General features: G+C 52.6%; 1 protein-coding gene across 2 annotated transcripts in view; it reads right to left on the bottom strand.

Moving 5' to 3' along the window:
• The window catches only part of FOXJ2 (forkhead box J2), a 280606-nt gene extending 264332 nt beyond the window's left edge, over positions 1–16274 (bottom strand). For both annotated transcript variants that reach the window (XM_078651469.1, XM_078651468.1), the window contains exon 1: positions 15696–16274. The gene's annotated coding sequence lies outside the window, so the exon portion shown is untranslated. The remainder of the gene's footprint in view (positions 1–15695) is intronic.
• Positions 16275–19381: the final 3107 nt, after the last annotated feature.

The following is a 19381-nucleotide window of genomic DNA, read 5'->3' on the forward strand; positions in this document are numbered from 1 at the left end:
GATGAATATAAAAATTGAAAAGAAGAGGAGAAGGGGAAGAACCTTGGGGAACCTCACAGGGCACCGGGAGGGGGAGAGCAGAGAAACCGGGGAGGTGGACAGCTTGTGAACGTCCTGTCAAAAAGGACGTGATCCAGGAAAGGGCGGGGCCTCGTATGCCCGCTGCGCTGACACGGTCCAAAAGAATGTTATGGTCGACCGTGTCAAACGCAGCGGACAGGTCGAGGAGAACCAAAGCTTGGGGAAAGTTGGTGTCAGCCTTGGCTTTAAGCTCGTCAAGAACGGCTAGCACCACAGTTTCGGTCGAATGACCCGAGCGAAAACCTGCTTGATGAGAAGCAAGGAGTTGGTTCTGTTCGACATAAGTGGAGAGACAGGAGGTGACGTAAGATTCCAGAATTTTGGCAAGATAGGGAAGAAGAGAGATGGGCCTAAAGTTGGAAGGGAGAGAAGAATCAAGACCAGGTTTTTTAAGAATGGGGGAAACAATAGCAGATTTAAATGAAGAAGGAACCAGTCCGGTAGAAAGAGAGGCATTGAGAAGGGAGAGGGGGGTAGCAGGGCAGAAAGAAAAAAGAGTTTTAAGAATGCGAGCAGGGGCACAATCAATGGGAGAGCCAGACTTGATTTTTGTGAGCAAAGCTAAGAAAGAATCCAGGGAAAGGGGCGGGAAGGAGGAAAAGAAAGATTTAGACACAGAGGGGACAGAATGAAGTGGGGTAAAAGGAGTGACAGAAATGTTAGATTTAATTTTAACGATCTTCTCGATGAAGAAGTCGTTTAAAGAAGAGCAGAGGGCCTGGGAAGGAATAAAGTGAGGACAAGCACGATCAGAGGTGGCCAAATTGTTGACCAAGGAGAAGATATCTTTAGATTTGTTAGCCGAAAGGATTACTTGTTCGGAGAAATACTTGGTCTTTGTCGCCAGAATGGCCTTCTTGTACTCTTTAAGAAGAGATTTATATTTGGCCTTGAGGTCGGGGCAGTAGCTACGGCGCCAAAGGCGCTCAGAGCGTCTAAGTTCCAATTTGAGGACCTTGAGCTCAGAGTTAAACCAGCGGTGAGTCACATGAGGACGAATGGACTTAACTAACTTGAGAGGGGCTACTAAATCGCAAGCGGAAGATAGCCAGTTGCTAACTACAGCGGCCTGTGAGTCAAGGGAGATGCCATTAAGATCGGGAGGAGAGGAAGCAAGGGAATGAGCTCGGGAAAGCAAATCAGCGCGATTCCAGCTACGTGCAAAAACATTCTTGGGACGGGGGGGTTTGTGAGGAGAACCAGTGTTGATAGTGAAGGAAATGAGAGAGTGGTCAGACCAGGTACAAGGGAGGATGCTGAGGGGGGAAACTATGTCCTGGGATGACCAGACTTGGTCTAGAATATGTCCAAGATTGTGAGTAGGGATCAGTACGTGGGACTTAAGGTTGAGACATAAGAGAGTAGCCGTGAAGTCCTTGGACGCCAAGTCCTCCCTAGGGTCGCCAGGCCAGTAATTAAAATCACCTAGCAGGAGAACAGAAGCGTTGTTAACTACAAGCGTAGCGAGGAGTTCCTGCAGGGAGGCCACAAAGAGAGGCATGCTCAGGGGAGGGCGATAGACAAGGACAACAGTGAGAGGCGCGGAAAGATTAGAGGAGCGGGCGACCAGAAAGTCCACCCCAGCTATAGATGGTTGGGAGAGAAGCTGGAATTGAAGTGGATCGTGCAATCATGGCAACACCCCCCCCGGTCTTGCCTTCGGGGCGGTCAGCCCGGAGGGCATAATAGGAGTCGGGGAGGATGGCTAGAATGTCGGGAAGAGAGGCCTCAGAAAACCAAGTTTCCGTTAAGAACAGGATATCCGGGGAGTCTGTGGTAAGAAGGCAAGATGGTTGGATACACCTCCCGCTGTCGTTGATGGGCAGAGTGTCTTTGATGAAAAGGGTTGTGTTGCCTCGTTTTCTCTTCCTCTTTACCAACATCCCTATGGTCCTTTCCAAAACCTTTTTTCAGCGTTTACAATCGCTGATGGTTCGTTTGGCGTGGGCGGGCAAGCAACCCAGGGTGGCCTGGGAAATATTGATTCTCCCATAAGCGATGGGTGGCCTGAGCGCGCCAGATCTCGAACTATACTATAGGGTAGCACAGGGCTCATGCATATCATTACGCAGGGGTAAATCTCTGGCGGTACTGGGTGCCAAAGCATGGAATGCGTTGCCCCCTGCACTAAGAGCACTAGACAGGGTATCCGATTTCCGTAAGCAATTGAAAACCTGGATTTACAATCTTCCAGACCCAATGGCCAGAGCACTGGTGTGACTCCGGTTTTGGTCTCCTTGAGCAGTAAGGCAACCTTTTCATCTGGTTGTCCTCTTTTTGGCGCCGAGATGCTCCCTGGAGCGATTGTTAGCGCGATATAAATGGACTCTACATTACATTACATATACGGCCCTACCGAAACTCCACACATTCGGATGGAAACCATGGTCGCAGACCCCAAACCGCTACCATCACTTCTTTTCTCGCCTCATGACAGGCGCACAGGTATATTGGACTCACTGACCTCGGTAACACATGCGTGGCACAGTATACTTAACGCGCTCGTAGTAATCTATTGCATTCCCCATTAGCTCGACTAGACTGGTGCTACTGGTTGGCGCCATGCAGACACAGAGGAGTTGTCACCGCACTGAACGTGCATACCATGGGGGATCTTTTTGCTGACGGTGTGGCCCGCTCCATTGGGGACATCATGGAGGGGGTGGAAACAACCTTGGCTTTGGCACAATTCCAGCTACATAGAACAAGGCATGCCCTCAGGGCGCTGCTGGGGGAGGACATGGCGGAGCCCCCGGAGGTCTTGGCCTTGTCGGTGGTGGTCAAGGCGCAATCTCCAGTTAAACTGGTATCTAGACTCTACCATACGTCGATGGCAGCAAGAGAGGGCACATACACTAAACCCCATCTAGCATGGCAACTGGACTTGCAGACGATATATGGAGATATTGCTGCAATAGCACCAAGAGAATATCTCTCAATGGGCGCCACAGGTTAGTCCACTTTAAATTTTTAAATAGGGTGTACTACACGCCTGAACGACTCCATCGCTATGGCCTTCGCGAGAGCCCTCGGTGCGAGCGTTGCGGCACGTTGGTCGCCGATTTCATGCACATAGCATGGTCTTGCCCAGGGATCGCTCGATTCTGGGATGAGGTATTTCTAGAAGTGAACCGCGTATCAGAGATGGAGCTGACCCCGGACCATCTGCTGGCCATATTGGGCTACTCTAAACCGCTCCCCAAGTCGCACAGACGTCTGGTGGATATGGCCTTCCTCCTGGCTAAACGATGTATTGCTTTATGCTGGATACGCGGCCCGACCCCCAAACTTACACAATGGTCAAGAGATACAAACAGAAAACTACAGTGAGCTGATCCCCCCCACGTAACAGACCCAAAAACTTTTGGTCCTTTTACATCTCCAATAGGCATACTTCAGACACCCCTGACGGCTCTGACACTGACTCCCAGACGATGGATTCCCCGGTTGATGCAGACCCTGGCACATAATTAACCCGCTCTCTAGTTCCGGGCGGTTGTCTCTCCCTAGCCTCCTCGTGCATTGAGAGTTAGTGGGGTGGGTACATGGACTGGTGGAGCCCCGGGAGAATGGGATTGGCATCCAGGTGTCGTCAGTTGTTTTTGGTAGTATCACTGGGTCATGGTATCATTTTGATGTATTAATGAAGAAGCACTGTATAAGGAGAATGTGTGTGCCCCCGCACTGCAGTCTGTGTAACGCTGCTTTTTTTTCCTTTTCGTTTTGCTTGGTTTATGTTGTAAAATTTCCAATAAAAATAAAAAAAACATGCAATGCGGGCAATTACAAAAAAAAATTACCAGAAAATGCAAAAAAGTAGGTCTATGGACAGTTCTGGAAAACAGCCAATATGGATGATGTCGCTGAACATTGAACGGACGTAAGGAAGGGGGAAAAGGGATCAGAATAGAATTGTCCAGCAATTAGGAGGTAGACTTTTGTACAGATTTTCAGACCTTTTTGGGTTTCACCTGCCGAAGGCTGCGCTCTGCGCAGCTTTTCGGCGCAGGCGAAATCCTTTGTTAACTATAAGTGCTTCGGGAACGTCCCCTGGCTCCCATTGGCTAGCTCTATAAATGGAGGCTAGCCATTGGGTGCCGGATCTGTCCGTCAAGGCCGGACCAGATTCGGGGGCGTTCCCGCGATTTTTTCCCTCTCCACCCCTTTCCGAACGTCATTGCGGCGGTGGGTGGGTGCAGTTTTTTTTTTTCTCGTCATGTTTACTCCATTTCCACCGTGTCTTTTGCAGGGGTGGGCTGTGCACTGAGGCCGCTGATCAGGTAAGCAGCATTTTTTATATTTATCCCGTTCCCGACCCCCCCTCCCGCTGTCCGTGTGTCTGTTCCGCCCCCTCCCCCTGTGTCCGTTCCGCCCCCCTCCCCGTGTGCCCGTTCCCGCCCCCCTCCCCTTTCACTCCGTTGCTTGTTTCTATTTATTGCTACCCCCACCTTCACCATACATAGTTCCTTGTTGGTCGACGGTTAGAATTTTTTTTTTATGTCCTTCGGTAAAATGCTCTAATCCGTGCCCTATGGAGCTGTTTGGCGACGGACGAGCAGGGAAGGGGAAGAACTCGCCCGCTGCAGCTAGTTACGTCTGAAGGAGGCTTGGCTTCTGCAAGGGTGTAAAGTGTTTTTACTGATGTGCCCACTCTGATGTTGATGCACTGGGACATGTCGGAATGTTTGTATTTTCTGCCCCGACATACTGGGTGCACTAGGCTTGCGAAACGTGGATACATAGTCCTTCGTTGCGTTTCACTACTGCCCTGACATACTGGGTGTATCACGTTGGTGAAACGTAGATACAGAGTCCTTCTTTGCGCTTCATTTATTTGACAATATCCGGGCTCTAACCCACGTGATCGGCAAAACAAGGAAGAGGAGAGAGGTGATTTACGGTGGCGAGAAGACGAGAGCATTATGGCGCCACATTTGGATTCTTAGGTGAGATGGGGCCTGTGTGATATAAATCAGGCTGTTGTTGGTTAGTGCGAGTCAAAGAATATAGTAATTAGCCATCATATATATTTGTTTACTATTTTTTGGGGAATGAAAAGAGACTACATCGTGCTCCCAGGAAGGATTACGGGCGCCCCCGCCTTGGTCCCTACGCCCCATTCCCCGTCCCCCAGTTCTCACCTCACGTTAGGGGTCCGCACGGCCCGGGGGTCTGCAACTCCGGAGCTTATGGTGCAGGCAGCTCAGGCGGTGGGGTGTGGCACCGGGAGGAAGCCTCAGGCAGCACTGGGGGAGGTGCACTGGGCCCGCGCCGCCCCCTCCCCTCCAAATACCGGCCCCTCATACTCGACACCGTGTCAAAATCCGCGAGGGAGAGCTGGTGCCGCATGAGGTCAGAGCAGGCAGGGCGCAGGCAGCAGGCAACAGAGCAGACCGGGCAGACCAGGTACAGGCAGCCAGAGGAGGCAGGGCGCAGGCAGCCAGAGGAGGCAGGGCGCAGGCAGCCAGAGGAGGTAGGGCACAGGCAGCCAGAGGAGGCAGGGCACAGGCAGACAGAGGAGGTAGGGCACAGACAGACAGAGGAGGCGGGGCACAGGCAGACATGGCACAGGCTGGAAGGGCACAGGCAGACAGAGCCGGCAGGGCACAGGGTGGCAGAAGGGAGTTCAGAGCAGACAGGGCACAAGGAAACAGCAGGCGGGGCACAGGGTGGCAGAGCAGGCAAGGCACAGGAAGGCAGAGCAGGCAGGGCATAGGTAGGCAGGACAGCAGTAGGGCGGGGCACAGACAGACAGCAGGTAGCTCACAGGATAGAGCAGGCAGGCCACAGGCAGGCAGGATGCATGTCACAGTCAAGTAGGGTACAGGAATGCAGGCAGGTAGATAGTTCACAGGATAGAGGATGCAGGGCACAGGCAGAGCAGGCAGGCCTAAGGGAAGCAGCAGACAACAGCACTTCCCCACAGTCCTGCGGTGCGCGGACTCTCCTCCCGGCGTCGGCAGGCGGCGGGCCCTTCGCAGAGCCCCGTGGGAGTCTCCTTGTTGCGACACCCCGGGTTTATCACTGACAGGAACTTTGTCACCCCCTCTCAATCTCTTCAACGGTCCCCTTCCTGGAACCTCCCTCCCGCCACCCCCACCCCCTCCAGAGCAGGCAAGAATGAAGTGAGGACACGACGAGCAGGGGGGGGGCGCCCAGCGAGGAGCCTCGCAGCGCTTCACCCGCTCCAGTATCTAAACCTCATCGATGGCTGCGCCCTAAAGGCGTTTACACACACTAACCAGTTACCCTGATAGAGAAACCCTCGCCTCTGACACTCGATTGTCACCACACAGCAGTAAAAGCATCTGTGCAGAGCTACTCCCCAGTCTCTCTACCCTTATTTGGCATAGTTCTAATCACTCCGTCTACTTCACCTGGCACAGCTCGTTGACATAGGGTATGGAACTTGTTCCTGCTAAATCAGGCACGACTGTGACCCTTTATTCAGTCCTCCAAACCATTCAGGTATTGGTTTCTGGCACAGGAATGAGCTTTACACACTGGATTTGCCCAGGACACCAACAACCCTCTTTTAATTGTTAATCATTGGTGCCTTGTTGGTTTGTGGTTGATGGAGACTTAAGTTAAATATCCAGTGTTGGTTCCATGGAATGACTTGTGAACAATACAAACCATCTTAAATTGTGAGTTTTCTTTAATTGGTGTGTTGTGAAGGCATGTGTAGTGTTAGGTGATTGCTGCATTGTGGGCTGTGAGAGCTGTGTGGGCTGTGAGCTGTGTGGGCTGTGAGAGCTGTGTGGGCTGTGAGAGCTGTGTGGGCTGTGAGGGCTGTGAGCTGTGAGAGCTGTGAGAGCTGTGTGGGCTGTGTGGGCTAGAGCTGTGAGGGCTGTGTGGGATGTGTGGGCTGTGAGAGCTAGAGCTGTGAGGGCTGTGTGGGATGTGTGGGCTGTGAGAGCTAGAGCTGTGTGGGATGTGTGGGCTGTGAGAGCTGTGAGAGCTGTGTGGGCTGTGTGGGCTGTGTGGGCTGTGAGAGCTGTGTGGGCTGTGTGGGCTGTGAGAGCTGTGTGGGCTGTGAGAGCTGTGAGAGCTGTGAGAGCTGTGTGGGCTGTGAGGGCTGTGAGGGCTGTGAGAGCTGTGTGGGCTGTGTGGGCTGTGAGAGCTGTGTGGGCTGTGAGGGCTGTGAGGGCTGTGTGGGCTGTGAGAGCTAGAGCTGTGAGGGTTGTGTGGGATGTGTGGGCTGTGAGAGCTAGAGCTGTGTGGGATGTGTGGGCTGTGAGAGCTGAGCGGGCTGTGAGAGCTGAGCGAGCTGTGTGGGCTGAGAGAGCTGTTGGCAATGTAAATAACAATGCCATTTATTTATAAGTAAACAAAAAAAAAATGTCATGAGCAATGCCAATAGCTCTAACTTTTCCAAAGGCGAAACCATTGCATTGTAAATGCTTGTTTATTCTTCCTGTAATCAGAATAATCACCCATGTCATGGTCAGAATCAGGGTGGCAGCGAGGGGTTCGCAGGGAAGTGTCGGACTGGCAATAAGTCTTACTCAACATAAATGGCTCACATTAACAAAACAAGCATTTACAATGCAATGGTTTCGCCTTTGGAAAAGTTAGAGCTTTTGGCATTGTAAATGACAAAATTTGTATTTATGTGTTGGTTTTGAAAACAAATAAATAAATGGCATTGTCATTTACATTGCCATTAGCTTAATCTCTCGCAAATGTGAGACCTATTGTACCCTACGGACGAGCTCAGCAGACAGCAATTACTACCACACACACACACCCAGAGCCACACACACCCAGAGACAGCCAGACACACACACCCAGAGCCACACACACACACCCAGAGCCAGCCACACACACACACACCCAGAGCCAGCCACACACACACACACACCCAGAGCCACACACACACACACACACACACCCACCCAGAGCCACACACACACACACCCACCCAGAGCCACACTCACCCACACCCACCCAGAGCCACACTCACCCACACTCAGGAGAGCAAGCACAGCGAGGGGGCAGGGAAGCAAGCACAGCGAGGGGGCAGGGAAGCAAGCACAGCGAGGGGGCAGGGAAGCAAGCACAGCGAGGGGGCAGGGAAGCAAGCACAGCCAGGTGGCAGGGAAGCAAGCACAACCAGGTGGCAGGGAAGCAAGCACAACCAGGGGAAGGGGAACCAGGGGAAGGGGAACCAGGGGAATGGGAACCAGGGTAAGGGGAACCAGGGTAAGGGGAACCAGGGGGCGGGGGAGCAACCCACCGAGAGCCACACACACCCACCGAGAGCCACACACACCCACCCAGAGTCACACACACACACACTCAGGAGAGCAAGCAGAGCCAGGGGGCGGGGAAGCAAGCACAGCCAGGGGGCGGGGCAGCAAGCACAGCCAGGGGGCGGGGCAGCAAGCACAGCCAGGGGGCAGGGGAGAAAGCACAGCCAGGGGGCAGGGAAGAAAGCACAGCCAGGGGGCAGGGAAGAAAGCACAGCCAGGGGGCAGGGAAGAAAGCACAGCCAGGGGGCAGGGAAGAAAGCACAGCCAGGGGGCAGGGAAGAAAGCACAGCCAGGGGGCAGGGAAGAAAGCACAGCCAGGGGGCAGGGAAGAAAGCACAGCCAGGGGGCAGGGAAGAAAGCACAGCCAGGGGGCAGGGAAGAAAGCACAGCCAGGGGGCAGGGAAGAAAGCACAGCCAGGGGGCAGGGAAGCAAGCACAGCCAGGGGGCAGGGAAGCAAGCACAGCCATGTTTCCAGTGCATGGCTATTCTGAACAAACCACACGTGAGGGTGTTACCATCATAAATTGATTACTGCAAATATTCCTCTCATAAATGTATAGCTGCTAGCTCCAGTAATGTGGATGCATATAAATGTTGATATCTTTTAAAAGGAAAAATGTATACAATTAATTTTTAACTGTTTTGAATTATTCCTTGATCAATTCGTACTGTGATAACTACTTGTACTTTTATGCATTTACTAAATGCGAATAAAGTTATTTGACTGATTGACTCAGTTCGTCATCCCACCTTTGTACCAGCGTCAGAGAAGGACTCGACATTACCTTTAATACGTAGCTCACACCTGTGACACACCTGGCACATTTCCTCCTTGCCTAGTTAAAATGCTCCCTAAAAGTCCATAATGCGCCACATGATGTCATGACGTGAAACTCAGGGCAACATGTTGCACACCCAAGTCTGTTCCATGCCAAACACAGCGATGTGAGCATCAGAACCATAACATTTGGTGACATTTTGTTCTAATGCCATGCTAGGTACCATGTACGCATTTTAATGCACACTGTTCCATGGAGCTGCCAACCACAATGACATGCTCAGCCCATTCCAACTCCTTAAGGATCCTCAGCAGAGGCCTGGTTTCCCTTATGCCAACTCCAAAAGTTCACTTCATTCTGTTTTGATGCCAAGTCACGCTAAACAAATGCCACGGTGTCATGATGCCAGCCCCAGAGTCACCTTCATCACATACCAGCCGGTCCTGTGGCTATTCCAAGTGACACAATCTTAACACCAACCGCAAAGACACCATCAGCACATGCCCCTTATGCCAGCCACGCAGACATTCAGCCCATGCCAGCCTACTCTCATGTCAAACCCAGAAAACACTCTTCGTATGCCATTCCTCGTTAATGCCAACCTCAGAGTAACACTCAGCATGTGGCTTCCTACCTTATGGCAACTGGAAAGACACATTCAGCACGTAATGCCTACCTCAGAGGAATACCCAGGACATGCCACGGTGCCCTCATTCACACCCATGCCTACTTTGGGCATGCCATCTTAACTTAATGACAACTCATGAAAGCACTTGGTACATTCCATCCTCTCCTTTAAACACCTCTGAACTCTGCCAGGTGGCCATGATGCCAAACCCAGGGTTACATTCTGCACATGATGCGAGCCTGTCTTAATGACAACCTCTGAGGGCACGATCACGACATGCCACTCTGCCCCCCTTACATCTTGCTCAAAGTCACCCACAACACATTGTACATCCCGGATGCCACTGGAGAGGCAGTTCAGAGTCGCCAAACAAGCACCTCCTGACAGTAGTGCCCCGGGCCGCCACCCGCCATCAGCTGCCCCCTTACCGGTCTGGGCGAGCAGCACAGGATCCCAAAGGTGAGCCAGAGCAGGGCACGCTGCGGCGGTGGGCGCCAGGGTGCCATGGTGGCGCACCCTCCCGCGCTGGACAGGACGCCGCCTGTCGGCCGGAACTATCCCTTGCTCTCCGGATTCCCCAACCAGGTTATGCTCCCTACGACAGCCCTGCAGCGGCGAGAAGCCCTCCTGACGTTATCTGATGCTGGGGTAGGGGACCCTCTTCCACACAAGGCACCTCAGACTCCAGCCATGCTGTCTCCGCTCTGCACCGCAGGGTTCAAATCCCTCCCGGACTCACACGCCCCGCTCTGGCAGGCAGTCAGTCAGCGGCGCGCCACGCCACAGCAACTCCACGCTGTGCTCGTGGCCAGGGGCAGCGGAGTGCTCGAGGAAGCGCCGTGACTAAAGGCAGGCCCAGGCTGATCCTTACCTGATCGCTGCTGCCCTCCTCCTTGCTGCCGGTACGGATTTGCGGTGGGGGCGGGCACCACAATGTGCCCCGCGCCCCCTCCGCTCCACCCTCGTCAGGCTCCTCTCCGGTCTCCCTCCAGGCATGGGAGACCGGCAACACCGACAAAGGCTTCCCCCAGGCAGGGGGAAGCGGCAAACAGCAAGGCTTCCCTTTCCCTCCCCCGGGCTGCGGGTGCGGGACTTCCGGCCGGCCGCGAAGGGATTGGCCGGCCGGCCAGGTACTTCCGGGTCGCCGCGGGCAGCGCGGCGGCCCTCGCTAGGCAGGCAGGCGGGCAGAAATCGCGAGGTGGGCACTCGCTGGTGGCGTGAGAGGACACGGACGGCGGGAGGGGGCGGGAGAGGACACGAACGGCGGGAGGGGGGCGGGAGAGGACACGAACGGCGGGAGGGGGGCGGGAGAGGACACGAACGGCGGGAGGGGGGCGGGAGAGGACACGAACTGCGGGAGGGGGGCGGGAGAGGACACGAACGGCGGGAGGGGGGCGGGAGAGGACACGGACGGCGGGAGGGGGCGGGAGAGGACACGGACGGCGGGAAACGTGCACAGGACAGCAAGGGCGGCGGAAAGGCACACGGAGGGGGCGGGAATGGACAGCGCATCTGAATTCACTTTCAGTGAAAGGGGAGGGAACGGGAAAAAACGTAACTCCGCCCTGGGAAAAAATCTCCGGAACGCCCCCGAATCTGGTCCAGCCTTGATGGACAGATCCGGCACTCAATGGCTAGCCTCCATTTATGGAGCTAACCAATGAGAGCCGGGGGACGTTCCAGGAGTCCTTATTGACGACATAGGATTTCACCTGCGCTGAAGAGCTGCGCAGAGCGCAGCCTTCGGCAGGCGAAACCCAAAAAGAATAGATAGCAAACAAGTTGAACATTAGTAAAAGTCTGAACACAATGTGCACAAAAACAGTATAATAAGGAATATTCCTAAAGTGGAGGAAAGTGTGGAAACAGAGGCTCAATGTTATTCACGGGGTCAAAAGAACAATAGTATGAGTAGACAACTCAAAGTCTAAAGAAAAAAGATTGAAAGTCATTTATGCGTTCAAAATTCTCTTTGTGGAGAAGTGTGGCTCAATGGTTAGAGCGGCAGACCCTGATGCAGAGGTCTGCCCCGGGACCAGGGTTAAATTCCCGCCTTGCCGGGTCTTGGGCTCAATTTCCTCGGACCTGAAAATTCTCGCCTCTGTACCTATTCTAATCATGGGTCCCACTCTGCAACTCTGGGCAATAGCTTGCTTAATCTCCACAACGGCCCCAACAGCGCTGGGCCTGGCTTCACCTTGGGGGTGCCCAGGAGTGGGCATTTCACAGGGAAAAGCCAGGAAGGGTTCCACAGCGGTATGCGTACAGCGCCAAGACACCTCAGGGTATAAGTGAGCTTTACAAGTACGAATTCATTTAATTTGATGAAGCATCTGAGGTTGAGTGGTTCTCCAAGAAACGCAATGAAGTCCCATTAGTATAAATAAATAGCCACCCATGCCAGACACCATTATTTGGGGTAGTTGAGCTAGTGGGTGCATAATGCTATGAAACATGCATTTATCTGTGGTTTTACGAGAGATGCAAAGAAGAACAACCATGTGAAACGGAGTTGTGTATATGTTGAAGAGATCCGACAAGAGGATATTTGCAGCACTCCACAGTCTATACTGGAGGTTTTGGAAAAGAAGGGCCCAGCTTGACCTGCATGGTTCAAATTAAAATGAGTCAGGAAGGAACTGAAACGGGCTAGGGTTGTCCCGTCGACTTCAGAAACTGTTTAGGTGGCTCGGTTAAGGGAGTCTTCTAGGGGTGTCTTCAGAGATAAGACCACATAGAGGCAGGTGCCCTGCCAGGTCTTCCCAGAACCAATCCTCTCAATTCAGTCCTGTTGTCCCTTTAATGACCAATCAAATACAAATCTATACCATAGGCTAGCTTTAACGACCAGATCCTCCGGATTAGAAATGCACACTGTTCCCTTACAACAAAATCTATCCTCACAATTTATTAGCATGAAGAACAGTGCAGGACACTGTATGGAAACAGCTGTGCCTGCAGAAATGTGATTCTATATAGTGCGTTCGTTCACCAACGAATGCACCTCGGCGTTCAGAACAATAAAGCATAACTAAAATGAGCCAATGTTCAGCATAGGGAGTAAGTTGTCACAACTTTTCTAAAAAGACAATGCTTTTGATATGTTGTGGAAGACTGTACCAGAGACAGGGTCCAAGTTAACAAAGAGCACGTCCAATATAACGGGGTCCACTGAAAGGGGAACTGAGCTTAGTAACTTTGCAGCAGAACGAAGGCTTCTGATTTAGGTGGAGAAAGTTAAACATTCAGCAAGGGACTGCTACTTTCCCCAACTATTTCAATTATGTTCTCACTACTGTATGTAGAGGTTATGGGATACTGGCATAGTGCTGCCTGTTAAACTGTGAAAATCTGAATAAAGAAATTTTAAGATAAAATATACACGGGTTGATTTTTCTGCATCATAAAACTCAGTAAACATTAAACAATTTATTCTTCAAATGATTATTTCCTGTGCACAAAATCTACCGATAACCTAGGTTATTACAAAGATGAAAGCCCTACAAAAGCTCTTGAAATTGCAATTATTCACCAGTACTAGTCAACTTAGGGCTCCCTTTACATCTCATTTGCGACTAGTACCTCTTTGCCATTTTAGTACATAGAGCACTATCATCAGCACCTGCTAAATCAGTACTGGAGCCTACAGGCCTGTCAGAGCTCAGTCAATCAGCAGGGCCCTCTCCTGTGCCAGTACTCAATCCTAAACATAGCTTTGCAATTCACCACAATTCAGACATGTCCATTCTGTACTATTCGGATATTTGGAGACGCATGCAGCTGTCAGTGCACCTCAGTTATGGCTTGCAACATTGGCGGTTATTCCAGCACGCAACTTATACTAATGTGCCTCGATCCATCCTTCCTGCACCCTCCTAGCACCGGGATCCATGCAGCACATTAAAAGCCCTCGATCCTGCTCTCCAGCACCCTCCTAGAACTGAGATCCATGCAGCACATTAAAAGCCCTCGATCCTGCTCTCCAGCACCCTCCTAGAACTGAGATCCATGCAGCACATTAAAAGCCCTCGAGCCTGCACCCTCCAAGCACTGGGGTCCATGCAGCACGTTAAAGGCCCTCGATCCTGCTCTCCTGCAGCCTCCTGGCACTGGGATCCATGCAGCACATTCAAGGCCCTCGAGCCTGCTCTCCTGCACCCTCATAGCACTGGGGTCCATGCAGCACATTATAGGTCCTCAAGCCTGCGCTCCTGCACCCTCCTGGCACTGGGATCCATGCAGCACATTCAAGGCCCTCGAGCCTGCTCTCCTGCACCCTCATAGCACTGGGGTCCATGCAGCACATTATAGGTCCTCGATCCTGCTCTCCTGCACCCTCCTGGCACTGGGATCCATGCAGCACATTCAAGGCCCTCGAGCCTGCTCTCCTGCACCCTCATAGTACTGGGGTCCATGCAGCACATTATAGGTCCTCAAGCCTGCGCTCCTGCACCCTCCTGGCACTGGGATCCATGCAGCACATTCAAGGCCCTCGAGCCTGCTCTCCTGCACCCTCATAGCACTGGGGTCCATGCAGCACATTATAGGTCCTCAAGCCTGCGCTCCTGCACCCTCCTGGCACTGGGATGCATGCAGCACATTAAAGGCCCTCGAGCCTCTCTCCTGCACCCTCATAGCACTGGGGTCCATGCAGCACATTATAGGTCCTCGATCCTGCTCTCCTGCACCCTCCTGGCACTGGGATCCATGCAGCACATTCAAGGCCCTCGAGCCTGCTCTCCTGCACCCTCATAGCACTGGGGTCCATGCAGCACATTATAGGTCCTCAAGCCTGCGCTCCTGCACCCTCCTGGCACTGGGATGCATGCAGCACATTAAAGGCCCTCGAGCCTGCTCTCCTGCACCCTCATAGCACTGGGATCCATGCAGCACATTCAAGGCCCTCGAGCCTGCTCTCCTGCACCCTCATAGTACTGGGGTCCATGCAGCACATTATAGGTCCTCAAGCCTGCGCTCCTGCACCCTCCTGGCACTGGGATCCATGCAGCACATTCAAGGCCCTCGAGCCTGCTCTCCTGCACCCTCATAGCACTGGGGTCCATGCAGCACATTATAGGTCCTCAAGCCTGCGCTCCTGCACCCTCCTGGCACTGGGATGCATGCAGCACATTAAAGGCCCTCGAGCCTCTCTCCTGCACCCTCATAGCACTGGGGTCCATGCAGCACATTATAGGTCCTCGATCCTGCTCTCCTGCACCCTCCTGGCACTGGGATCCATGCAGCACATTCAAGGCCCTCGAGCCTGCTCCCCTGCACCCTCATAGCACTGGGGTCCATGCAGCACATTATAGGTCCTCAAGCCTGCGCTCCTGCACCCTCCTGGCACTGGGATGCATGCAGCACATTAAAGGCCCTCGAGCCTGCTCTCCTGCACCCTCATAGCACTGGGGTCCATGCAGCACATTATAGGTCCTCGATCCTGCTCTCCTGCACCCTCCTGGCACTGGGATCCATGCAGCACATTCAAGGCCCTCGAGCCTGCTCTCCTGCACCCTCATAGCACTGGGGTCCATGCAGCACATTATAGGTCCTCAAGCCTGCGCTCCTGCACCCTCCTGGCACTGGGATCCATGCAGCACATTCAAGGCCCTCGAGCCTGCTCTCCTGCACCCTCCTGGCACTGGGATCCATGCAGCACATTAAAGGCCCTCGAGCCTCTCTCCTGCCCAAGAATTGAGACACAGCAGACCTCAACCCTAGAAATCCCCTTCAGCTGTCACTCCTTTCAACCAGCGCGCACATTCAGACAAGACAGGAGAACGCCCACCAGACATATGGACACGCAGACAAACAGGACGTGCAGGAGTTCCGGTCTGTCAAGCCTCGCAAAGTCCATCCTCGTCATTCCCTGCCCCCCCCCCCCCCCCAACAAAAAAATGACACCAAAACACATTGCCTGCCCCACACCCCCGTGGGGGAGGCTCACCCACCTCTGGTTGGCGCTCTCCTCGGTTAGTTACTGTGGGTTTGCTGCCGGGCAGGCGTCGGCGGCGCTGTCAGACGTCCCCGGGGGTCCCCATGCCGGTCTGGGCAGGGGGTGGGGGGTGCAGGGTCCCACTCCCCCTCTCTTTCCAGGGAGCCTGGCTTTGGCGGGCAGGAGGTAAACAGCAGCGAGACAGGTGTGTGCGGGGCCCCGAGGGGTCGGCGGGGGGCTGCTGTCGCAGTGCGGTGCAGGGCCCCTCTCCCCGGCTCATGGGGCCTGGGCGCGGCCTGGCGGGCCCTCGAGCTCCTCGGCCGCTACGGCTCCGCCATGGGGGCGTCTGTGTACTCCCGGGATACCCTGACTTCAGACGGGGAGGCCTCGGTCGTCAGGCCTCCCGCTCCGCCCGGGCCCTGTGGCAGTCGCCGAAGCCGCGGGTTTGGCGGGTAACGGCGGCGGCCCAGTGTCCGGAGCTCACCGGCCGGGCAGCGGTACCCGCGCGGGCCTGGCTACTGCGTGTTTGGAGGCGGCCCCCGTCGCTCCGCCATTGACGGCAATGTCGGCCTTCAGTTTCTTGCAGAAGGAAGGTGGGGGGGAGGGCAGAAAATCCAGACTCCGCGCGGGAGGGGGGACGTACGTGCGTCGCGGGAGCGGGGGGCGGCGCCTCAGCCGCCACGCCCGAGCTCCCATTGGTTGCGGCAGGTGCTCGTCAGGGGACGCCGACCCAGCGTCGCCCGCCAAATGGCTGATGGGAAAAATAATGTGACCCAGGGAGGCGAGGCGACGCCCCCGGGGTTAAAAGCGGCGCGCCCGGCCTGCCTGAGACAGCTCGGCCCGCTGGCGCGCCGGAGGGTGGTGCTCGACGCCGGAAGGTCGTGGGTTAGCGCTAGGGTGTATTTTTCTGTATTATTAATTTTTGGGGGGTGGGTGTTTTTGTGGTGGGCCTGCGAACATGGAGGCGGTTTGGGCCTTTAATATTTCATGTTGAGGGGGAGAACGCTGAAGGTGGCTTGGAGTGTGTCACGGGTCTCTTTGAAGTGGCGGTGGACTTTTGGGTGGGGGGGCTGTTGCCGCACCTCTTCAAATGTGGGGGGTGGAGTCTGACCGTTAACCACTGCTTTTGTAAATAACGGTAGGGTCAGTGCCGAGTACCTGCGCTTCTTTTATTTATTTTTTGTTTTATTTTTTTGTCACATGGACATGTTGTCCCTTTCTTGTATAGTTTGTTTTCTTCGCAATGTATCCTCTGTAAAGCGCTCCGATACCCTCGGGTCAGGGTAGCGCTATATAAAACTACTAAAATAAATGAATAATGGGAGGCAAGAGTCCCTCCACTTGCTGGCACTGCTGCACTACATTTGATGAGTGTCTGCTACCAAGTCTCCGGAGTAAAAGGTGCTCTAAAGAGTGAGTATCCGCACTTCACTGTCCATTTACATCAGTGCCATGAACGTGTGTATTGTCGGTTCTCCTGACCTCTATGTGGCTTTGAATTTGCTCTTGCAGATCTCGGACTGTCACTTTAAATATGAGTAAGGTGACCCATCTTTCATTTGGCTGTCACTGTAAATGTGTGTGAAGTGACCCCCTTTCAGTTTATCTTTCATTTGGCTGTCACCTTAAATGTGAGTAAGGTGACCCCCCTTCCAGATTGATCTTTCATTTCTGGTACTTGTAGACCTGCGTGTCAACTGTGGACAAAATGAACAAAAGGTGTGTAAGCTAATACCAGATAAGTTCTGGTACTCCAGCGCTGTACCGGGTAGGTTATTAGGAACAATAATGCTTGTGTGACTGTACTATATAGATGATTATTCTGCAAAAGAACTTATAACGTTGATCACTAATTGAACTTCAAGGGGTAAAATCTAATAATATGCACCCAGAACGTAAACACCCATGTGTTCTGCAGAAGATTATTTCCTAGAGGAAGGGACCGGAATGATACACAGGTTTTACAAGATCCTTTAAATTGCCTGTAGTGTATTTAATTTGTCTGCCTTGGATATGATAACTTATTCATAGTGTGGAGACATTAAAAGGATATATTTGTTCATGGTCTGTTGATGCATTAGCGATGCAAAAGTAGAATATACCAACAGTTTTCCATATTAGTCCACATTAGCAAAGACGACAGATCTGTAGTTTGCTGTCAGCCTTTTGGCATTGCCAATGCTCCTCTGTCAATTTTTGGGAACCTGTTGTCGAAGCCGCTGCGCCTCTGACAGTCTAAAAAAAAATACTGAATTTTTTTCTTTGTGCTTCTCGAAAAGCACACTGCCATAGTTTGGCCTGGCTCTTAGAGAAACTACTGTGTGTTGATGTACTCCTTGCAAATGGACAGAATGTTGTCTTGGCAGTGGCTGACGCATGCTGACTAACTGCCCAATGCTGTATGTTATAGTGGGCGGAAGAAAGATTCTAATAGCACAGTAATTGACCAATTGAGGAAGATGACGTGCAATAAGCACCTTTAAGTGACAAATGCCAAACCAAAAAACAGCATCCGCTTTCTGGAGAAGCATCACATGCAGGGGGCATAGCACATCCTGTTTCTGCATAGGGCACCTGTTTGGGTACCTTGTGCAACCTAGTAAAGCTCGATGTTCATTGAGAGAGGAGTATTTTAGGCTCTTTTCTGTAATTCATAATATAGATAGCTGGTCTTAATTCTGGAGAAAGAGTTTCATATTTTTGGGACCGCATGTAGAAGATGGTGATTAATCCTATATTGCTCTTTGGACATAATGAATAAAAGGCATGGCCAGGTCAGTGCCGTGGTGTCCTCCTGTTTTCTTTCCCTTCGAATGATCCGGAAAATCTCTCGTTTTTTTTCTCTCGACTCCCTTAAAATTATTATTTCCGCCCTTATCACTTCCCGCCTTGATTATGGCAATAGCTTGTTCGCTGGCATCCCTGCCTATGAAACCCGCCGCTTACAAGCTATCCAGAACCAGGCCGCCCGTCTCATCTTTCATTTGCCCAAAACCCATCACATCACTCCCGTCCTCAAATCCCTTCACTGGTTGCCCATCTTGCAGAGATCTCTGTTTAAACTAGGGTGCCTTGTTTACCGGGCCCTTGATCACTCTGCACCGGCTTTCATTAATTCTTTGATTTCCCGTCACACCCCTGCCCGCACTCTCCGTTCATCATCTTCTGCCCTCCTCACTGTTCCCCGCTTTCACAAATCTCGCACTGGTGGAACCCGTTTCTCTGTTCTTGCCCCCCGGTTCTGGAACTCCCTTCCTCTTTCTATGCGTTCGATCCCTATTTTTTCTCATTTCCGTAAAGCGCTGAAAACTTTTCTGTTTGCCCTGGCCTACCCCTGCTAAACCTCCTGGCCCTGTCTGTTCGGTTCCTCAGAGCTCCCAGCGCCAGGAAGCCGTTTGGCCATCGTGCGCTCTATAAATATTTTTCATTCATTTTTCATTCATTTATTCATTCATTCATTCATTCAATACAATAGGAGCTTCCTCAGATTCACCCGAGGTGATGGAAGAAATACATCTACTCCATTGATAACAACTAAAACATAAAAGAAACACTGGTCCATATCGCGTGCCTTTTCACCACAGCCTTATTTAATAAATACATGCTCTCTGCTAGACAAAAATAGTTTAATTTAAAAAAATGATGAACCATATCGTACAACGTGAATACACATTTTCTGTATGTATTTTAAAGAACTGAAGC

Source organism: Lissotriton helveticus, chromosome 7 (assembly GCF_964261635.1).
Source record: "Lissotriton helveticus chromosome 7, aLisHel1.1, whole genome shotgun sequence".
Classification (NCBI taxonomy): domain Eukaryota; kingdom Metazoa; phylum Chordata; class Amphibia; order Caudata; family Salamandridae; genus Lissotriton; species Lissotriton helveticus.